Consider the following 8,447-nt stretch of genomic DNA (forward strand, 5'->3'; position numbering starts at 1 on the left):
CAGAAGCTGCTCATGTTGCTTCATTTTCAGCATCCCTTGTTTTGCCCTGCAATATAGCTGGAAGAAATTAGAAATGCCAAGCTTCTGCATGTCTGCTCTGAAAGCTGTCTTATTCTGTATTGATTTTTGGGGGGCCAGTGCTTGCCAGTCACTGATAATTGTTAAATATGTTATATATGAGTAAGGTAACTGTTTTGGGTGCAGTTATATTGAACACTTTGTTCACATTCTAAGACTACTACGTCAGAGAAATCTTTCTACTGATTCTATACCTGTTCTGGCATAAATAACATTTCAGCTTTATTATGATCTAGTCTTTAATTTCGTAACAATTATTCCTGTAAGTATGCGTTTCTTCATGGCCTGAAATTTATAAATCTATTTCTTTTTCAGCTTCCATCATTTTAAGGCCACTGATAACCTGTTGGATAAAACTCCAAGTACAAAGAGACTATTATGGTGACTGTTCTAAAAGTAATTCCTCCTGTTTTATGATGTTGGCCCATGACATCAAAGGCAGATGTTGATGGTATGGCAGTAGAGGTTGAACCTTCCCACCAATATTATGTTACGTTTTGTTGTTGGATGAGAGATGACAGCAAAGGGGCAGGCTGACAGAATGGTATGTGACATAGGAGTGCTGGTGGAGCAAAGGTGTGTCATTGGATTCCTCTATGCAGGAAAAATGGGACCCACTGATGTTCATAGACGCTTTGCTGAATGTTTATGGAGATCAAACAGAGTGAATGTGAGCACAGTGAGGCAGTGGGTGGTATTTCAGCAGTGGCAATAGTGGCAGTGGGTTGCTTCCACTGTTGAAAGATTGTTACAGCCACAGTATGCAGGCTCTTGTTTGTGGCTGATGGAAATGTATGGCTAATGGTGGTGACTGTTGAAAACTAGTGTTTTGTAGCTGAGGATTTGCTCTGTCAAGTAGTGTTCTTGTGCTCTTTGTATCTGTTGTAGTTTTCGTGGAAATAAATAGGAGAGTCATTAGCACTCAAAGAAACCACTGTGTGAAAACCAAGGATATTTCTGCCTGAGTAGGGCATGGTACATTATTTACATTTTATCTTCCATGGTGTTCATTTTTTTAGGTGCTCTGTGGTTCCTTATGTAAATGAATTAATAAGGAAAATGAACAGTTTTTTACAAATCAGCATAAAATGCATTTATAGAACACTGAAATAAGAAAATAAGTCAGTTCTTTTCAAGAATAAGCCTTTATTCTGAAAAACAAAATAGAAATGCATTAATTAATTTGTAAATGGAAGTAATTAACCTCAAAACATGCAACACTCATTCATGTACTTAATCCTAATCACTTTGCCTTAGGGCACAGAACTTTGCTTTAGAATTCCTCTTTTTATTTTATGGAGCTAGAATATAAAAAGTAAAAAGCAAAGTACAGTATACATGATAAATCTTACATAGGTGGCTTTCATACTTTGATTGTTTTTAAAATATACTTATGTTTGGAACTTAAAAGTTGTATTGTTTGTTCCTGCATTATTTATATTCTCTTTCCCACTGTATGAAGAAGAGTTTGACTGCTGTGAAAACTGTATTATTCCACTTTGAATCCTATACTGGTGGCGAAACATGAAGTTTTTAAACTTTAAACAAGTAAAAAACCTCAAACCTATATAAATGATGGATCACACCTGGTCTTTATTGGGTAGACTTTTACATTTTAATCTTAATTTTGAGTTTCTCTGTTCTTATTTTTTATTGCTTATTTCACTCATTTTACTAGTTATTCTATATTTTCATATCAAATTTTGATCTGCTTCTCCATTTTGATTTTTTTCACACCTTTCTGGAATTCTTAACTGAAACTGTACATACCACTTAGGGAAATTCTAAGTTGTACATTTTATTTCATTAGTATGGTTTATACATTAGTGACTGGAAGTCATTTCTACTTCAAGGACTATGGTTGTAGGAAAAGCTTTTAAATTAGCAACTTGCAAGCATTCATGATGAGTTTTTGCTTCCTTTTTGTTGTTCTATCAGTTTTGCAGTAACTAATCAACAGTATGGTTGCTGGGGCTTTGGGCAATCTGGTCTAGCTGGAGGTATCCCTGCCTATAGTAAGGGGGTTGGAACTGGGTGATACTGGGGAACTTTTCTTAGAACTTTATCCTTTGTGTCTCACAGTGGAAGATTATAACGTATCCAGAAACCTGATGGTAATTTTTAGGTAAAAAATTATTTCTTGTGGAAGGTTTAAAAAACATAATAAATGTGAGTGAGATTTGTCAATAGTTATGTAGTTCAGAGTTCTTTATTTTCTCTGAGGTGCATGTCAAGATTGTGATACTTTGTTCATAAGGATGGACAATTATTTATTGTTGTGGTTTAAGGAACAGAGCTGGTTGAAATTCATTTTTTTTTTTTAACTTTTGATGTGGAGAGTAAGAACTTATATTTCTTGCTATTAAAAAAAATTCCCAAAGATAAATCCTTGGTCACTGTCCAAAGGCACATTAATTAAGTCTATCATCACAAGACTAGATTTTTCCAGTTCCTGCTGCAAGTTCTATGTATCTTTGATAAGCACAAATTGTCCCAACAAGATGTCTCAAGGGAGGCAAAACAGCTTTTCTTGTTCAAACAACCTCACCTCTGAAATTGACTACTGCTAGAAAATATACATTACTGAGCTAGGAATTAGTCAGAGAAATAAAGCATTCCTACGAGTCATTGTAGCAAGGCCTTTTTCAGGAACTGTTTCCTCAATCACTAGGAAAAACATAGGACAAGAACAGACCTCTGGAGGCCAACTGATTAATTCCCCTCTTTCTATGCTTTATTCCCCTGCATGTGGACTTCAGCTGTATTGTTTTATGCTAAGAAATTGTCTAACCTGCTCTTGGATGTCTCCAGTACAGGAGATTCCGTGGCAGATTCTAGTCCCTGAATATCCTTTCTCTTTTTCTAATTAAAAATGAAATAAAACTGCAACAGCAAGAAGAGTGAAACACTGGAAAGGGATCAAAATGCAGGTCTCCTGCACTCCTGTGTATCCTAACCACAAGGCTGGATAACGTTGCTCACCCTCTTTCCCCTGACTCTTGGCTGAAAATCATTTATTTCTGTATGCGGAGTAGGCAAGAGGGACAGTGATCTTTTCCCCTGTGGCTCTGTAGCCAAGTTGTTTTCTTGGAGTATATTGATTCCCTCTCCTTCACCATAAGGAAAGCTAAACTCAAGTTTTTAATGTTTGAGTTACATTCAGAGGAGATGAGGAACCCTGCTGTCATTTAAATGAAAAATAATCCTTGTTGTGCAATTTCAGTTTTTAAGAAGTATATCCAGGGGAGTACCTCCTGCTGTAAGCATTCTCTTTCTCACTGTATAGGTATTTACAAGGATAACTACAACAATTTATTGCCTAATCTTGTTAATTAAGAGAGAACAAAATGTGAATGGAATCATCTGGATTTTTGTGAGCGAAGCACAGCTCTTGCACACTATATCTGAAGAAAGGTTAGCAGAACTTTTGTCATACATACAGTATAGGGCATTTATGGAAATTCTGATGAAATAGCAGATTTTTACATAAACAATGTCTGCTATTTGTCTTTTCATCTTTTGATTCATCTATATGTTGTTCTTCATTGCTTGAAATCTGTAATGGTGGACTGTTAAAAGACAAAGAATGAGTAGTTTACATAGTTAACCTTATTCTAAATAGGTGGACTTGATTGTGTGTGTATTTAAGTCTATTATTTTTTAGAAACAGATACATTTGTTCAGTCTCCAAACACTACCGTATACATAGGATGTCTCCAAAAGTAATGCCTACTATTTATTTCCATAGAACTACAACAGATACAAAGAGCACAAAAACGCTACTTCATTGGACAAATTCTCAGCTAGAAAACACTAATTTTTAACACAGTCACCACTGCTATCTCTGCATTTTCACCAGCCATGAAGAAGGGCCTGCATGCCATGTTTGTAAGTCTTCACCAGCAGAAGTGACCTATTGTGGCTGCTGAATCACACCCTGCTGCCACCTCACTGTGCTCACATCCACTGTTTGTTCTCCATAAGTGTTCAGTGAGCATCAATGAACGTTAATGGATGCAATTTTTTCCAGAAAGAGGAATTCAACGACACACCATTGCTCTGTCTGCACTCATGTCACATGCATTCTGTCAGACTGCCCTCTGCTGCCAGCTCTCATCTGGCAACAAAATGGGATGGAATATTGGTGGGAAGGTTCAACATCTACTGCCATACCATCAACCTATGCCTCTGTTGTGGGCCAACATCATAAAATAGGAGGGATTTCTTTCAAAGCAGCCCTCAGAATTTCTGTGATGTCTGAGTTTTGGGGTGAAGATCTCTCTTCTTAGTAGTCTTCTTAGTAGAGTTTTTATTTGATTGTCAGAAATACTTTTTTTTTTTTTTTTTTACAATTCTGATTTTTTCTGATTTTTTTTTTCTTAATATGTATTTTCATTTAAGTGGAGAAAAGCTTGTTCAAATACAAAAGTTTTTCATCATTTAATTTAAATGCAGTGAATGTTCTCAGGCCACAGACAATAAATTAAATAGACAATTGATCTAATAAATCTATTAGACAATAAATTTAATAATCATCAAATTAGATATGACTATTTTATTTGTCAAAAAAACACACCTCTACCAACAAATGCACATGACCCTTTTTATTCCTGTCCAAAACTTTAAGATAAATAAGTTCTAATCTATGCTTCTATTTTGTATGCCTCCTTTCAAATTGGAAGGGAAAAAAAAATCGATAGATCCTCAGCTTCCTAAGTGATTCATTCTGCAAGTCCACTAACACTCATCAAGAGCCAATGCTTGTTGTAGTCTGAGGATAAATATGCATGCATGACTGGTGTGAGTGAAGTTCATATTAAAATATTGACAGAAAATCTTTTACTTGTCTACCTGTTAACAAAGGTAGTCTTAGATTTAAAGGGTAGTATCAAAAATAACAGAGCATGAGACCTGATTTGAAGGTTAAAGGCTAACCTTTTTACTAAGGGCAGATAGAAGAATTATCTTGACTGTCCAAAAAACCATATTATCTTTCTGCCTAAGTGGGAGGCCTTCCCACTTAAATGCATGTCAAAAATACATCATTTGTTTAGGGCAGGCCTTCACGTCTCCTCTCTCATGTTTTTATTCCCTTGATTCTCAGCTGGATCATTTGAGTTCTGATTTCTTGTCTATGGAAGTAAATGGTGTCTCATTCCATGAACTGAATTTGAAATAAATTCTTTGCAGTATGGAGCTGTGTCAGGGAAGGGTCGGGTTGGATGTTTGTGAAAGGTTCTTCACCAGAGGGTGGTCAGGCACTAGCACAGTCTCACTAGGGCAGCCCCAAGCTGCTGCAGTTCTAGAAGCATTTAGGCATCTCTCTCAGGATTTGCATTTTGTGTAGCCCGGTGTGGAGAAAGGAGTAGAACTCGCTGACCTTTGTAGATTTGTTCCAACTTGGGAGATTATATGATTTACCACAACCATTCTCATTTCTATAGCAAGTGAGTTTGGCTGAAAATCTTTGTGTATCTGTGCTTTTCTCTACTTGAAGATGAGCATGCAATATACATAGAAATAAAAGCGTGCAAATATTTCATGTGAGAATATGGGTATTTACTCTCTTTCTGTTTCAAACAAAACTTCACTTTTGCTTGTCTAATTTTCAAGTCTACAAATAGTTTTTCTAGTGGTTATACTGATTGTGTGGCAATTATATGTTAAAAGCATTCCCTAAGCAAATATAACGTTTCTCCTGTGTTCTAGTTTAAAAAAATAAATAAATCCAATTAGTTGCAATTAAGCTAGTAATTATGTGTACAGTATTTAAAGTGTGCTGCTTTGCATTATTATCATAGTATGAGAAAATCTTTAGTGTCTGACTGTAAAGTTGTTTCTTCATCAAAACTGATTTCAGATATGTTTACAAATAGCTTTTTTCAGCATTACGTGGTTATCTTTCATCTGAATGCTATCTTCTTTAAGAACTTTGCGGTTGCTGCCAATATTTTAAAAATTTCCCTGTGCTTTAAGGCTACCCCACTCCTGTTACTGATACACCATTGTTTAGCTGTCTTTAAAGTCTGTAAGGTGTTAGGCTATGCTGACTTATTTTTGAGGTCCTACTTTTCAGTATTCTGTAATAAAGGTTGAAGAATGGGAAGCAACTATCAATAAAACCCTTCATTTTCCTTCTACCACACTGCCTACTTTGCTGTATTTAATCTTTTATTTCTTCTTTTGGAAAGGCTAATCTCAGCAGTCTTACTGCTTCTTTTTTCTCTTTTTTCATTTTTTAAAGAATTTTTGGCAGAGGCTTTCTGTCTCACAGTACTTGATTTATTGTTACTGAAAATTCCTTATATGTAAGAGGTAAAAAAGATATTCTGTCTATAGTAACAACAAGAGCAATACTAAGAATAAATTTGAAAAGATAACTCATTTAAACAATATAGGCAAAAGAGAAATTAGAAAACTTTTTTTTTTTTTTCCCACACTTTGGTGCTTTACTGTTAGGCGTTTTGGAAATTAAATAACTTTAATCTGATTCAGTCATCTGTCTCATTCTAATAAATTACTTCAAGGAATACATCTGTCTACAAAAGTTTCAGATAAATCCCTGACTGAATTTTGCTTGTCTATCTAAGGATATTCCCAAATCAACTTTATAAATACGCAAGATACATTCAGTGTTTCCTTACAACTCTAATATTAGACATTAGTCTGTATATTACTCTTTTCATGTTCTCTAGTATGCCTTAGCAAAACCAGCCTTCATTTTTCTTTATCTCCCTTTATCAAAACCCTTATTTGCTTTGATGACATGAAAATCCTTCGATTTTTGTGGCTGCTGCTGCTGTTTGTCCTCAGTGCTTGCCAATTTGGCAACACATCCATTTCAGTGAGTTTCTTGACTTAGTTGCTGATGTTCTTTGCCTGTTTCGCACCTGAGACAAGGGCTCCTTTTTATTTAGGTCCATTTAGATTGCATTTGTTAGAAGGGGATGTTGTTATAAACAGTCATTGTGAAAGATGAGTAACAATGGTTAAATTAGCAGTAATTGTGGAATCTAGCAGCAGTGGCATATACGTAACTGCTGCTTATGGTTGTCACTCCAAGGCGTAGTTCATTACGTTTCAGGTCTGCGTGCTCATTGCTGGTTCCTTATGCCAGCGTTCATTGTGGCTGTGAAACCTTCTGCTCCTCAGCATCTCTACTTCGGCTGCATTATGTATATTACCTTTGGACTTTGTACTTGTGACTATAATTGTCTAGGATGACATGACAAGCCTTATTTGTTTTTGGTGTTACCTCCTCTTAAAACGTCAAATCATTTCTTGTTGCTTTTCAACTGTTAAAGTGTTTTTATCTGTTCAGATTTCTATTTATTGACAATCTTAGGTAGTTCCACTGTGTTAGGCTTTTCCCAGGCAGAAATTGTCAAAATGAAGTGGCTAAAAAACATGGTAAAAGGAGGCCTGCTGAGAAGCTGTACTGATAGCATTCTAGGTGAATGGATGCTATCAGCTTATTCCTTGGCACAAAACAGATAGCCCTGCAGCAATGTGTCAGATGCATTGTGCATCTCTGATAGCAGCATTTATCATTGCAAGTACTTCTGAACACATCAGTGTGAAGAGTGTGTTTTATATCCCGGTGTAAGTATGGTATTGTTGAAATTGATGATGAATGAAGGGAAATAAAGATGTTTTGTGTTTAAATTGAATTTTATTCACAGACCAGACATTAAGTTTTGCAAGAGGTCAGAAAAGTTCTGTGATATCCTTACTCTTTGAGGGGGAAAAGAGCAAGAAAAGGTCAGACAGCAGCTCTGGGTAGTGTGGATATGCAGATTCCATTTCAGAACAGTGGCCTCCTGACCTGCTGATATGTGACATAAACCACAGTTTGACACTCCACCATACCTGACTGCAGAGCAGAGATAAAAAAGCATTTCTCTCCCAGAGAATTACTCATGCTTTTGCAATACAAAGAGTAAAAACTGTGATTGAACACCTAGATTTGAAGAAAGAATAAATGAAATTTATGATGTCTAGTTGGTATCGCAGGCATCAAAAAGGAAATGACAATCATAAAACCATTCAAAGAAAGTTACATATGTACTATGTACGTTATATTCTCATTGAAGTGATAGACGTGGCAGGTAGCAGTGCAGGGAAAAGATCATTTCAGGTATTTCAAATTTGTACTGGCACATAGATTGACACGATAATTCAGGTAACTTTGTGAGGACTATATTTGTCAGAGCTTTATGTAACTTGCATGACATTTCCCAGGACTAGGACTGCATTTCCAGAGCTGCAATGGATTCTGTTTCTTTCACTTCTTGCGTATTTTTTTTTTTTTGTGTGTGTGTTTACTAATGGAACACAATTATCACAATCATTGCCAGAAAAAATGATTG

Source organism: Lagopus leucura, unplaced genomic scaffold (genome assembly GCF_019238085.1).
Source record: "Lagopus leucura isolate 7727_CA_CO unplaced genomic scaffold, USGS_WTPT01 Super-Scaffold_100002, whole genome shotgun sequence".
NCBI classification, from domain to species: Eukaryota; Metazoa; Chordata; class Aves; order Galliformes; family Phasianidae; genus Lagopus; species Lagopus leucura.